This window comes from Mus caroli, unplaced genomic scaffold (assembly GCF_978045245.1).
Source record: "Mus caroli unplaced genomic scaffold, Mus_caroli_1 scaffold_7, whole genome shotgun sequence".
NCBI lineage: Eukaryota > Metazoa > Chordata > Mammalia > Rodentia > Muridae > Mus > Mus caroli.
Window position 1 is genome coordinate 100,762,259 of NW_028227262.1, and position 15,580 is coordinate 100,777,838.

Genomic DNA, 15,580 nt, shown 5'->3' on the forward strand with positions numbered 1-15,580 from the left:
TACAAGGTTGCTATGGCATTTGGGCAACGTTGTGGTCTTTGCAGTCTTTTGTGGACATTCTTGCTATCAGCAAATATGTGTGAGGGAACCCCCATCCTTACCACCAGGGCTTCTTGACATTTTCTGTCAGTGGTTGATAAGTAGCTCTAGTTTGATCTCAACAATTTCACATGAGCTCAAGGGATGGAATAGAAATCGAATACATTAAAAAAGAAACTTAGTAATTCCAATTAGTTGTTCAGTACATTGCTATTCAGAGAGCTTAACTTCCTACATATTTGGCATTTGGTTACCTGGCCATTTGATGAGTTGGCTTTGAGTGGACTAGCCAGCTGTCTCACTCAAATGCAACAGCTAGTTTCTGTGAGCAATAAACTGTGCTGTCCATTTCTGCATATGAAAAATAGCTGGAATTTTAAAAACTTTCTGATTTTCATTACTGTCTTCTTTCCATCTATGAGGTCACCTAAAAGACTTTGGAATTTCCCATGATGAAGGTTTTATGTAAGAGTTTGTTTTTTAAATTTTGCTCTACAGTCAGAGACTATGATGTTGATTGTAATGGATGTATCTAAACTTGACATTGTATAAAGTTTACCAAGCAGCCAAGTTACAAAAAAAATCCCCAAAAGAAATCGTATAAGGTTTTAAGTAGGCTTGCCATTTTGTGTTGAGTAGCATCCATAGTAGTTGTGGGCCAGTGGTTGCACACTCCTGCTAGAATTTTCTGAGACTTTTTTTTCTGACCAGTAAAACAACAAAAAAAAAACATTTAAATGTTTCACATTTCCTTCAGAAGAGTGTTTATATTCTAATGTGGGTTGTAACGATCTAGTTAGAGATTAAATCAAGCATATTGATCATGTTATATGCACCTTTTATATATTATCATTTATTTACCTTTTGGTTATTGAACTGTGTTAAAAATCTATGAATTATACCCTTGTCTATTTCTCCCTTTATGTATTTTGTGACTGTGCATAGAAATTTAAAATTATAGTATGTAGAAGTTTGGTCTGTTTTTTCATTCCAGCCCTGTGCTACCAGATATAAGACTCAGACTCAAAATATATTTAGAAATACTGTGGCCATATAGTTAGGCTCTGGTATGACTAGATAATAACTTAAAATATCCCATATATTCTAATCTACACTCTGTCACATGGCTGTTAACCTGTGCTCAGAGATCATGCATCCATCTTGTGACATCTTCCCCAGTGAATCTCATGGACCTCTCACTATTTCCCAGAATCCTCTCTCTTGCTGCCAGTGACCCACCTCTAATTTCCTGTCTCAGCTCATTGGGCATAGGCTTTTTTATTGACAGGTGATGCTTATAAGAGATTCTCCTTACAATAGTATTTTCTCAGAGAATTGTTCATTTTAATTCTAGGGAGTAACACTATTTCCAGCAATACATTTTGTCTATGATCTCTTTTATCTGTTATAGAGATTGCTGGGTGAGGTGGTTTGAATGAAAATGGACATCTTGGACTGTTTAAGTCTGAAACTCCTTGTATTGTTTGAAAAAGAGTTACTAGACTCATGAGTAGTTAGTCCAATGGTAGGCTGTAGCCAATTAATATGTCCCATTAACCTTTGAAAATGAATAAGAGGTTTCAAATGATCTCTAATTTGTACATTTTGTGGTTGAATTTTGTGTTGACTTATTTTTTTATTACGTATTTTCCTCAATTACATTTCCAATGCTATCCCAAAAGTCCCCCATACCCCCCCCTTCCCTACCCACCAATTCCCACTTTTTGGCCCTGGCATTCCCCCGTACTGGGGCAAATAAAGTTTGCATGTCCAATGGGCCTCTCTTTCCAGTGATGGCCTACTAGGCCATCTTTTGATACATATGCAGCTAGAGTCAAGAGCTCCAGGGTACTGGTTAGTTCATAATGTTGTTGCACCTACAGGGTTGCAGATCTTTATAGCTCCTTGGATACTTTCTCTAGCTCCTCCATTGGGGGCCCTGTGATCCATCCAATAGCTGACTGTGAGCATCCACTTCTGTGTTTGCTAGGCCCCGGCCTAGTCTCACAAGAGACAGCTATATCAGGGTCCTTTCAGCAAAATCTTGCTAGTGTATGCAATGGTGTCATCGTTTGGAGGCTAATTATGGGATGGATCCCTGGATATTACAGTCTCTAGATGGTCCATTCTTTTGTCTCAGCTCCAAACTTTGTCTCTGTAACTCCTTCCATGGGTGATTGTTTCCAATTCTAAGAAGGGGCAAAGTGTCCACACTTTGGTCTTCGTTCTTCTTCAGTTTCATGTGTTTTACAAATTGTCTCTTATATCTCGGGTATTCTAAGTTTCTGGGCTAATATCCACTTATTAGTGAGTACATATCATTTGAGTTCTTTTGTGATTGTGTTACCTCACTCAGGATGATGCCCTCCAGGTCCAACCATTTGCCTAGGAATTTCATAAATTCATTCTTTTTAATAGCTGAGTAGTACTCCATTGTGTAAATGTACCACATTTTTTGTATCCATTCCTCTGTTGAGGGGCATCTGGGTTCTTTCCAGCTTCTGGCTATTATAAATAAGGCTGCTATGAACATAGTGGAGCATGTATCCTTCTTACCGGTTGGGACATCTTCTGGATATATGCCCAGGAGAGGTATGGGATCCTCCGATAGTTCTATGTCCAATTTTCTGAGGAACCGCCAGACTGATTTCCAGAGTGGTTGTGCAATCCCACCAACAATGGAGGAGTGTTCCTCTTTCTCCACATCCTCGCCAGCATCTGCTGTCATCTGAATTTTTGATGTTAGCCATTCTGACTGGTGTGAGATGGAATCTCAGGGTTGTTTTGATTTGCATTTCTCTGATGATTAAGGATGTTGAACATTTTTTCAGGTGTTTCTCAGCCATTCAGTATTCCTCAGGTTTAGCTCTGAGCTAAACCACATCCTCCTCCTCTTTGTTTAGCTCTGAGCCCCATTTTTTAATGGGGTTATTTGATTTTCTGGAGTCCACCTTCCTGAGTTCTTTATATATATTGGATATTAGTCCCCTATCTGATTTAAGATAGTTAAAGATCCTTTCCCAATCTGTTGGTGGCCTTTTTGTCTTATTGACGGTGTCTTTTGCCTTGCAGAAGCTTTGCAGTTTCATGAGGTCCCATTTGTCAATCCTCGATCTTACAGCACAAGCCATTGCTGTTCTATTCAGGAATTTTTCCCCTCTGCCCATATCTTCGAGGCTTTTCCCCACTTTCTCCTCTATAAATTTCAGTGTCTCTGGTTTTATGTGAAATTCCTTGATCTACTTAGATTTGACCTTAGTACAAGGAGATAGGAATGGATCAATTCACATTCTTCTACATGATAATAACCAGTTGTGCTAGCACCATTTGTTGAAAATGCTGTCTTCCTTCCACTGGATGGTTTTAGCTCCCTTGTCGAAGATCTAAAACCATCCAGTGTTGACTTATTTTTAACACCCAAATAGAATCTTCTCTCTGTAGTTTTTCAGAAGCAATCTGTAACCCCCCAGCATGACAGAATTCTTTGTGTTTCCTTAAACATTTTCTCTAAAATATGTGTATCCCAATCAACTAACAAAATATACGTAGAAAGAATCTCTTGTGCAATGTATGGAAGCATAATCTGTCAATAAAATGCTGTTTGCCCATTAACATAGGCAGGAAATAGGGAAGAGGAAATTTGGTACAGAGAGAGGATTTCTGGCATAGACTCAGGTACAGGAGAGATTCACCTCAATGCTGAAGGAGACAGTTGCATGAAGACAAGGAGAGGTAATCAAAACCAATCACATTGTAGCACATGGAATAGAATAAATGAGTAATTAAGTTATGGGTTATTCAGAGTACAAGCTAAAGCTTTTGACCTACATACTTATTCAGAAATAATAAGTCTTAGGGTCATTATTTTAGGGAACTTGTGCACAGGTGGAAAAGCCTGTGATCACAACTATAATCCATGTAATGATAAATAAGAGATTGAGAAAATTGCCTATGAATTATTTCTAGCAGTTTTTGCACAAAATATTAACATAAAGTTGGACTGTTTAACATTCCCAGTGGAAGATCTTTCCACTGATACCTTTTAACAGGTTGAACATTTTTATAAGTAGGTGCTGTGAAAGCAAACCTTTCCCGCTCTTGCAAGGGGATAGTAAAAAAGCCCTGTTTTTTTCTTCTTCAGACATTATTCCTATAAATTACAGTGTAATCCACTCTGGAATAATCTATATTATTGGTAGAATTCTTGATGTTTATGCATTAAGTGTCACTAAAAATACACTTCTCATTTTTATTTAGAAAAAAAATCTTTGACTCTCTTAGGATAAAAATTTAAAGATATAAATAGATAGAAAAAGGTATGGAAAAACAGGTTCACCAATATTTGAAAAATGAAGATTTAGACTATTAGATTTCTAGTATTAAAGAAAAGGGCTCTAAGATTTAGTTCGTACATGTGAATTTTTTTCTTTACCTATAAAGGGAAAATATATTCTGTCAAAGGAATCATCAGTTTTGCTTTTACAGGCTCATTTTGAACATTTTAATAGACAACATTTGTTTTAATCCAAGTCTTCATTTACAACGCAGTGTTTGGCCTACCCCACTGAAGGACAGTTGTCAATGAACTTTTATTTTAGATTAATAAGAATTTTATGTTGAAGTTTTAGCTGAGATTAATCTCTGTTAAAAAAAAAATCAGTGAAGACTTCTCCAGAACCTTGTATGATCTTTGTAAATGAGGTGGACTTCTTCCCAGGGTCTTCAACTTTGTCCCTAGTGCTTAAAGCCACCATGTGACATTGTTCTATAGTGACATCATCAACTGTAATCTGTTCTTGTATATCAGAGTACTGACCTTCACTCAGCAACTGGTCTTTTACTGTATTTATCCCTCCCGCCCCAGCTCTATTTTGCTGTTCAGTATTCGTGGCTTTGTCTCTCCACCATGTTAACCATTGCAGCTGCGGACCAGACTGCAGTAGAGCTGTTACCAATACTTTCCAGTCTTGGGGAATAATTCTGTTTATGCTTTTCACATAAGGTGTATGGATCCTATATGAAATCATGGCTTCTTTAAAATGTCTTAAATCTGTCATTTCTTTAGGATGACGCCTTATCTTTTGTTTGTTTGTTTGGTTTTTTTTTTTTTTTTTTTTTTTTGAGACAGAGTTTCTCTGTATAGCCCTGGCTGTTCTGGAACTCACTTTATAGACCAGACTGACCTCAAACTCAGATATCCGCCTGCCTTGGCCTCCCGAGTGCTGGGATTAAAGGCGTGCGCCACCACGCCTGGCCATGACGTCCTATCTTGTCATAACCTTTTCTCACACATTTAGTAGACATATGCTGAATAAGTACAGGGAAAGCTGATGTGATCTTGTAACCGTGAGCTACTCTTCCTCCAACCCTGGTGGTGCAGTTGGTTGGAGATTGACCCTCTCTTTATAGTGAGCTGTTTCATCAAATTGCCATCCTATTTTTAGACATTTTCTCTGACCCTACCCCCTTCTGGCAGTTTCTTTCCCTCTTTCTTCCTTCAGGGAAACTCCTGCTCTCTTGCTCAGTCACTGGGACTGAATCTTTTTCTTCTCTCTTTTCTGGTGCTCTTCCACCCACAAACTTTTCATATGCACAGCCAACTCTGCAACCATTTCAGAAATGAGAAAGAAGAGCAAAGAACCTTTTTGTTTTTCTATTTCAGCCATTTTTTGTTACTCAGGATCCTCCATTTCCACCTGCAATTTTTCCAACTGCTCAGCCATTCTTCCAATCTTTTTTGAAACAGAATATAGGAAGAAGAAAAAGAAAAATCAGCAAATCCCCTCTAGGAGCAAAGCAGGGTGGCTGTGGTGGTGGTGGAAATCTCAGCAGTAGCAGCTGCAATAAATTTTTTGTTTTGCATATTGAAAAAAATAACTATTCCTTCATCTCTGCTGTTTCCTCTGGAGCATTTGAAATCAGACTTCCTGGTTTTATCCTTAATTTTTATGCCCCATGTTGAGGTGCCACTTGTAATTGGTCTTTGCTACTTTGTGGGTTTTTTTCTGACTCTTTATACCCTCTCCATCCCTGGTTTTATAGTTAGTACCATATCCCCACACCTGGGATTAAAACAAAAACATATTTTTATAATATTTCTGTGGTTTCAAAGAAACTAAAATTCCAGAATTCACACTATAGATAACCTTAAATGGTAACTTCATACTCTAATTTCATCTTTGCTGATAATTCACTGTTACCCCTGTGTTGATTGTTACTTTTACAACCTCCTTTTATGGAACAACAAGAACAAAACAAAACCCTAAAGTAAAGAAGGTGAATGTGACTTTGAACCTGGGACCTCTTGACTACAGCTAAATGCTGCCCTAATTCTAATCCCAGTGTATTAAACATATACTAATTGGCACTTTTAAATCTTGGCAGTACATTGAAGGCTCCAGTAATTCATAGCTACTTCTGCATGTCTGAGGAGGCCTTGAGTGTGGGTTAAGTTGTATCTTGAATCTGTGTAAAATACAGCCCTATTCTTGGTGAATGTGATCTAGCTAGAATATGGGTCACTCAGTTATAATTGAGTTGAGTCATGCTTAGGTAGGATGGCTCTGATCCAGTATGGCTGGTGTTTATATAGGAAAAGGAGAGAAGACACACACAGGAAAGAAGGTTGTGGGGATAAAGACAGAGATGCACAGTGTGTGTGTGTGTTTACAAGATGAGGTGGGCCAAAGACTGCCACCAGAAGGTAGAAGGCCCTGTTGATCAATGGCTTTATTCCAAACTGTTTGCTTTCAGAGCTATGAAGTAATATTTTTTTGAAGCACCCAATCTCTGGTGACCTCTGACCACAGCTCTAAGAAGCTGATTCATCTTCCAGTTGAGTGACGTGATCTCTGGTCCTATCAGACTTCCCATCTCTGATCCTCATTTTCCCAGGTTTGGGTAAAGTACCAGCAGAGAGAGTGATTACCTCCATAGAAAGTGGAGACTTTAACAATCAGCTAAGTGCCTTGTTTTATCAGAAGAAACAGCCTCTCACCCTGAACCACACCATTCATTACCCCTCAGTTTGGACACCCCAGACTCTTTGCTTACTTTTTTTTTTTTGGAAGAAGAAGGAGATTATAAGATATTATCTCTAGGAACTAGAAGAGGAATTGACCTCTAAGGAAATAAAATAAACCCCACACAGGCTAGAACAAAGCACTTATGAAGACAAGCGGCTGCTGTGGGGTGGTAGAATTGCTGGTTGGGGGTGGGCCATAGTGAGGGAGTGTGTTGTGAGTAAGGATGTGGGTCAAAGTTGAGTGATCTCTTACAAACAACAGCTCGTGTCACTGAACTTGCACTTTTGAGCCTCACTGGAAACGAGCCTGATTTACTGGGCTGTGATGGAAATTATGTGGGAAATTATAGATGAAGGGCTAGTCACATATGTGGCACACAGTATTGCCTTGCAGAAGCCACTATCCACCTGTTTCACTTCAATGTTCCTCTGGAAAATGAAATCATTGTGGTTTTTCCTACTAGGGAAAAGACACTCACAGTTTTCTTCCCTCTTCTCCCCTCCCCTTTCATCCCACTCTTCTTCCAGGGAAGCAGGACCTGGCTTTGTCTTCTACTTCAGAACATAAGAGAGAGATAAAGGGGTTGTCTTTGTTTGTTTCCCTATCATTCGATATCTACTGTGCACCAGTCTCAGCTCAGCCCAGGGAAACTGCTTTATTATTTGGCCCTATTTTTCTACTCCATGCATATGCTGGTCTAGGATGTCCAGGTTATTCTCAAGAATATACTGGGTTTGTGGTTTTCTTGTATAAACTCTATCTCTAGTTTCTGTCACCACACATCAAGCAAACAGGTGTGGAGTGTGCCAGGTGACCCCTCTGAGCAGTGGAATTAATGTGATTGGTAGACATCTGGGCTTTTAAAAAATATATTTAATTACTTAATTTTGTGTCTTTGAATGTGTTACCTGCATGCATGTATATATGTGCAGTACATGCATGCTTGGTCAGAAGAAAGTGTCATATCACCTGTGAATTTTCATGTGTGTACTGGGAAACCTGCTCCTCCATCAGAGCAACAAATGCGCCTCACCTCAGAGCCATCTCCTCAGGACCAACCTGAGTTTTTACTAACTCTATTCCAGGATGTAAATTTTACCTCAAAACTCTGAGACTCTCTTCCTATAGTCTCCAAAACAAACAAAGCAATAAAAAAAAATGAGATCCTACATGAAAAAGAAGATAGAAAAGCTAGCCAATTTTCAACATTAAAATTAAGTGTAATACATGAAATGCCAAATTAAAAGACAAATAAACTGGTAGATTAAAAGTAAAGTCAATCAACTACATATTTTTGTTTCTGAGAGACACATCTAAATATTAGAGTACAAATATGCTAAGAAATAAAAGGATAGAGGGGAAAAAACTTTCAAGGTAAGCACAAACTAAAACAATTCATGACCAGTAGCCTGCACTGTGGAAGATACTTAAAAGAATTCTACAGAGAAGTAAGGAAGAAAGACAGTGGTAAGCATTAAAGGTCAGGGAAGAAGTATGATGAGAAGAATGGCTGGAAACAAAAATGAATTAAGAAGGATCCAAACATATTCTTTTCAGTAATCCAGGACACTCCTTCACTGAACATGGGAGAAAACAAACAAACAAACAAACAAACAAACAAACAAACAAATTTACAGTGTTTGTCTCAACCAGGAAAATAATCTGACTGAATTTCAGGAATCACAGTGCTCAATGACCCTAACTGTAAATGGTCATAAATCTCTTTCAGTTTTTTTTTTTAAATGCAGACTAGCAAAATTGATTAAAAACTGGAGCCAACTGATTTTTGTCAGGAGGAAACACACCTCACCAGCAATGACCCACACAGACTGAAAATGAAAGGACAGAAAATGATATAAGCAAGTGGACATGGAAAGCACCTGGAATACATATATTTAAGCTAAAATAGTGAAAGAGACAAAGAAGTGCTATATGTTAAGAAAAGAAACAACCCGCCACATAAATATAATGACAGGAATATGTACCCCAGATGCTAATGCTCCTGATTTCATAAAACTAACACTACCAGGCATAATGAGCTGGATAATTTGGAACACAACAATAGTGAGTGATGCCAGCATCCCTCTGTCTTTGAAAAATGGGCTGTTCAGACCAAGAAAATGAAGAAAGAGGCTTCAGTGACACATGCATCAAAGCCCCATTGCACATAGAGTTGTTCACCACTTGTAATACCGAACATTTCAGAAACAAATGATGTCTTTAACTTCTGGATAATAATACTGTTTTCAAAATGGTGCCTTCTCTGAGCCTGTGACTCACCCACTCCAGAAAAGTGGTTCCTGTATTCATCTCATAAACTAACTGCTTCTTCAAGTCTCAAGATCTGTTTTTGGAACAACCCAAAGTAGGACACCAGATTAAAGGAGAAAAATTACATACCATTAAAATAGAAGAAGAGTGAACACATATTCATGATTTTAGATGTTTTTAGCCAATTAGGACAAGGGTGCTCCAATAAATCTCTCTAAACATAAAAGAAATCCGATTAATTGTAGGATATTAAAAGTTTTCCATTGAAACTCAAAACAAGGTAAAAGTAGTTTTGGTAACTACATCAAATCTTTGATAAATGAAGATCATAGCCATGGAGAAAGGAGTTGATAAAAATAAACAAAATATATGCTTTTAAGAGGAGAATGTATAGGTGAGAATATTGTAGATCATCACACACATAAGATCAAATTAGAGACCATCCTTTGCCTTTGGCTGATAACCAACAATGGGATAGTGCCTCAGACTCTTGGCACCAAAACTTAGGGGTACAACATTTTTAAAGTTAAAACCCACAGTTACATCCATCTTAGGCAAAGGTCAGAGTTACTGTCACATTTGTTTTGGCAAAACAATAGTTATTTCAGACATAGCATGACAATTAATTCTGTCTTATATCCTTTTCATTTATTTTAGCTTATGTTTGGTTTGTAGAACATTATTTTGGGTAATACATCTGGGCCATGATCAGGATCTTGGAAATGCCAATTGTGCTTCCAAGGCAGACATTGCTGTTGGGGGCATAGAGACCTGAAAAGTGTCTAAGCAGACACAAAATGGAGTCAGAACAAGTCACTCCAGTGTGATTGTATACATAGAACTTTAAAAAAGACATCAAAGGTGCACTAATTAGGATGATTAACTGTTCCACCAATGTTTCTGGATTCAAAGTTGAAATCATTATATCAATGATTATATTTCAGTGTACCAGCCAGAAAACTGGAAAATCCACTAATTAGGATGATTAACTGTTCCACCAATGTTTCTGGATTCAAAGTTGAAATCATTATATCAATGATTATATTTCAGTGTACCAGCCAGAAACTGGAAAAGGCAGAAGTTACACTTAGAATAACATAAAATGTTAACTGTCTGTATGAGTTAATTTCCTTATTGTTGTGAAAAAATACCTGGCAAATACAACTTCAGGAAGGATTTATTTTGTCTTGCAATTTTAAGAGGGATATAGTCTACCGTGGTCTGAAAGGCTTGGTGGCAGAAGCATGAATGGTTAGTCACATTGCTTCCATCATCAGGAAGCAGAAGGAGATCCATGCTGCTTTCCACTTAAATCAGGACCTGTTCAGTCTGGGCCTTCCATCCCCAGTTTATATCTTTCTGGAATCACTTTCATGAATATTCAGTGATCTGTTTCCATGGTAATTTTTAAATCTAGTCAAATTGATAAGATTAACTGTCATTCCTCCTAATCACAGATGAGCAAAAATTACACAAAAATGTTTGCAACTACAAAAGTCTATGGGAAGAAACTGATGAACCAAAATATTGAGAAGGAGAAGACAGATGACTTATAGGTTAGAAACCTAGTTATTAGAAATATGTAGATTCTCCTTGCATTTGTCTAAATCACAGATGCAAGTGAGTAAGGAATACTAGAATTATGTTTGTGTTTGTGTGTGTTTAATTGTACAAATAGTTCCTAAAACATATAAGTACAGTAGCAAAAAACATTTAGGACTTAGATGAAATATAGAAGGATGTGTTAAACCAGAGCTCAAAGCTCATTCAAGAGAAAGAAAGGGAACATAGGACTCTCCAAAGATGGTCAGAAATTCAAAGGCTCAGGCTAGACCCTTTAAGAAGAATCCTCTTGGTATGGTTTGAAGGTGAAATTCCCCCAAGGGCTAATTAATGTGTTGAAGACTTGGTCTCTCCCTTCTCCCCAAGCTTGTGGATCTATGTTGGAGACAGTAGAAATTTTAAGATGTGGGGCCTAGCTGGAGGGAGTAAGTTACTACAGTGTTTTTGTACATATTTTTCATTTTTGGAATTATAATATAATTGAAACATTTTCCCTTCCCCTTTTCTCCTTCTGACACCTCCTATGTAGCCCCTGCTATCTCTCAAATTATGGCCTCTTTTTCTGTAGTTGTTAACACACACACACACACACACACACACACACACACACACACACACTTCTAAATATAAGCTACCCAGTCCATATAATATTAATTGTTTGTACATGATTTCAGGGCTGAACATTTGGTATTGGATAAACAATTAGTGTGCCCTTCCCTAAGGAAGACTATTTCTCCTGCTCACATCATTCCTTAGTTGCTTATAGTTCTTTGTGCAGGATTGAGGCTATGTGAGCTTTCCCTCTTCCATGTTACATGTCTATTGGTGTCATCCTTGTTCAGGCTGTGGTTAGGCAGCCTCGATGATGAGACTTCATGGATGTATCACATCAAACATCCTGCTCTTCTGGCTTTTACAATCTCACCCTGCCCCTCCCCCCTATTTCTTCAGCAATGATCCCTGAACCTTATGTGCAAGAATTGTACTGTAGAGACATCAGCTGGGACTGGGTAATGCACGATCTCTTATTCTTTGCATTTTGATCAGTTGTGATTTTCTGTAATTGTCTACATCTGTTTTAAATAAAAGTTTTCTTTCTTTTTCTTTTTGTTTCTTCGAGACAAGGTTTCTCTGTGTAGCCCTGCCTATCCTGGAACTCAGTCTATAAACCAGGCTGGCCTCGAACTCAGAAATCCTCCTGCCTCTGCCTCCCAAGTGCTGGGATTAAAGGCGTGCGCCACCACTGCCCAGCAGAAGTTTTCTTGATGAGGAATGCGAACTACACTTACTTGTGGGTATGAGGATAAATATTTAGACTGTAGTTACGGATTATGGTGGTTTGGTAAAGTGGCATTTATAGCTTTTCCTATAAGATCCATGATTCCTCTAGCCCCAAGCAGTTGACTAGGTTTCCAGTAACATGCATGATTTCCTTTTTGTTGAGCAGGCCTTACATCCAATTAGAAAGCTGCCACTATTGCACTTTTAGAGTTATTGTGTCATTCTGGTTGATGTTGTGGTTTCATGGATGCCATGGAAGCTTGTATGGTGCCTTCTGGTTACCAACCATGAAAGTTAGTCCTCAAGAAGGAAGCATTCAGATCAGATCCTGCTCAGGTCTTCTGGCTCCTGTGTCTGAAATGCATGGTGTCTTTGGTAATAGGAACATGCTTTCCACCTCTTGGGAGGAAACCAAGGGCTACAGCAATTGCCTACAATGTTTTGGGAGTCTCTTTGATAACTCTGACCACCAACTCAAAACTGGGGGTAGGAAGAGTACTTCTGAATGGCATCTGGTGCCTGGCTCTTTCTATTACCCTCTTTGCTTCCTGGATGCCATATCCTGAACAGCTTTTATCTACCACACCCTTCCTTGTGGAGTTTGTGCCTTGTTGTGGGCCTAAAACAGTGGAGCCTACTGCCCTTGGAGATCTTTAAAGGACATAAGTAGACATATGCCTTTTCTCTTCAATTGTTTCTCTCAGGTATTTGTCATGGTGACAAAAAAATTGATATAGACAATGGTGGCTGACAAAGGCAGTTTGCAGAGCACTAAAGAAAGCTGAGGAAGATAAAACCGTCTAGCAAAGGGAGTTGACAACTGGGCCCATATAGAAAGAAAGAAGCTTGTTGAATCCTGACCTCTACCTCACAAAACATTCTAAAGACAGTTTGGGAACACAGTGACTGACAGTCAACCCAACAAAGTTTAGAGGATAATATAGGAAAATATAGGAAAAGAGTTACTTTTAAACTGAACAAAGAGCACACATTACCATAAAGAGAAGGTCAGTTAAGGCATCAGCCTTAAAACGACTTCACATCATGAGTAGGCATCACTAGGCAAAGTTCTGGAGTTCTGGTGCACAGGCTGGGAGATGGCTCAGAGGCTAGCAACACTGGCTGTGTTCCTAGAGGACCTGGGTTCAATTCCCAGTACCGATATGGCAGTTCACTGTCTGTAACTCGAGTTTCATGGGGTCTGATGTCTTCTTCTGGCCTCTGAGGGTAACACACACACACACACACACACACACACACACACACACACAGAGTACACAGATACATACACAGACAAAACATTCATGCACATAAAATAAAATAATATAAATCTTTAAAATGATTCCTTTATTCCAAGAAATCTAGGAGCCTGTGGCATTGCATAGGCTGCTGAGATGATTGGGTTCCTGCTACTGCTCTCTCTTCCTTTCATTCTGTACTCAGCCACACCAAAAGTCAGGAAAATGCTGTCCAGTGGAGTGTGTGCATCTAATGTCCAGCTTCCTGGGAAGGTAGCCATGGCTACTGGTGCTTACATAGGCATTGGGAAGGAGACAGCTAAAGACCTGGCCCAAATAGGAGCCCATGTGTATTTAGCTTGCTGGGATGTGCAAAAGGGGGAAACTGGTGGCTAGTGAGATCCAAGCCACAGGGAACAGTCAGGTCCTGGTATGGAAACTGGACCTAGCTGGTACCAAGTCTATTCAAGCCTTTGCCAAATATTTCTTAGCTGAGGAAAAGCCTCTGTGTATTCTAATCAACAATGTGGCATGCTGATGTGTCTGCCCCTACTCCAAGAGTGCGGATGGCTTTGAGATGCACATTGGAATCAACCACCTGGGTCACTTCCTCTTGACCCGTTTGCTGCTAGAAAAGTTGAGGGAATCAGCCCCGTCAAGGGTAGTCACACCATCTGGGAAGGATCCATTTCCATAACCCGCAGGGTGAGAAGTTCTACAACGCAGGTCTCACTTACTGCCACAGCAAACTAGCCAACATTCTCTTCACTAAGGAACTGGCCAGGAGGCTGAAAGACTCCAGAGTGACAACATATTCTGTCCACCCTGGCACAATCCATTCTGAACTGATTTGGCACTCATCTTTTATGGGACAGATTTGGCAGCTTCTCTTCTTTTTCATCAAGACCCCTCAACAGAGAGCCCAGAGGAGCCTGTACTGTACCATAACAGAAGGTCTCAACAGCCTAAGTGGCAGTCATTTCAGTGATTGCCACTTGGCATGGGTCTTTAGCCAAGCTTACAAGGAAACAATAGCTGTGGGATGTCATCTCCCTATGAATTGGTAAGTGATGGTTTAGACTCAAAAGAAGATTGGAGATGTTGTTTGTCCTTCAGAGTGGCCAAAACCTTGAACAAGAAGAGCACAGAACTTCAAACCTTGCCTGCCTGGCATCCAGTTAAATCCCAGTACACTGCCAGGTTCCTATAAACCTCTTGAATTTGTACTGACTTATTTTGCTCCTGCTCCTGCCAGCATTTCTAGAGGCATCACTGACTAAGTCAGATCACCTTCATACGACCTACACAGCTACCATTTTCCTTTGGAAGCTACTCCTAACCAGCAGCATGGAAGTTTAAACTTATTCCCTGCAGCATCTGTGCTTCTCAGTGACCGATTGCAACACCTGATCATGAAGGGGTCAGCTAAGAATTTAAAACCATAACTGAAATACTGTAATAGACAGCTATAGAAAGGCACACCGTCTTAATCACCAATCGGTACGGCAAGAAAACATCCAAAGCACAAGAAAGAAACTAAGTCTCTATTTAGAAATGTTATCCTAAGGATTGGTAATTATAGTTCATAATCTTTTAGAGCATTTTTTTTTTACATTAGCTTAACAAGTTGTTCATTTCAGGAGTGTGTGCACAGATATAGGATGACTTAGCATTGACTGCTGTTCCAGAGGACCGTGGTTCAATTACTAGGACCCACATGGTAACCACAGCCATCTATAACTTCAGGTATAGATGATCTAGAGGATCTGACAGCCTTATCTACCTCCATGGGCACTGCAAGAATGTGGTACACAGATACACATGCAGGCACCCATATAAATAATTTTGTAAAAAAAAAAAAATCAATTTTGAGATTGAAGGTGTATGCTGTCCTGTAATGTGTGAGGCCCTTGGTTTGATCCAAGCACTGCAAAATAAAGTAGAGATAGCTTCCATTTACTAAAATTCTGTGCTTTATCTGGGAGCTTTTTATCAAATACAGACAAAGGGTGTCAGGAATCCCTCATGTTCCTATCACTTGCTTGGAGGATGCTATTCTAAGGGAGTTTGCCATTTCCTTGGGCTGACAATTATATTTTAAGCTTGAATATATGAGACAGATAGGACCACAGCCTTTAACTTCTATTATTTGTAAATTAATAA

At 39.2% G+C, this 15,580-nt stretch overlaps 1 pseudogene; it reads left to right on the forward strand.

The window, feature by feature from the left end:
* Positions 1 to 12,218: 12,218 nt before the first annotated feature.
* Positions 12,219 to 15,243, forward strand: LOC110296094 (retinol dehydrogenase 11 pseudogene; annotated as a pseudogene).
* Positions 15,244 to 15,580: the final 337 nt, after the last annotated feature.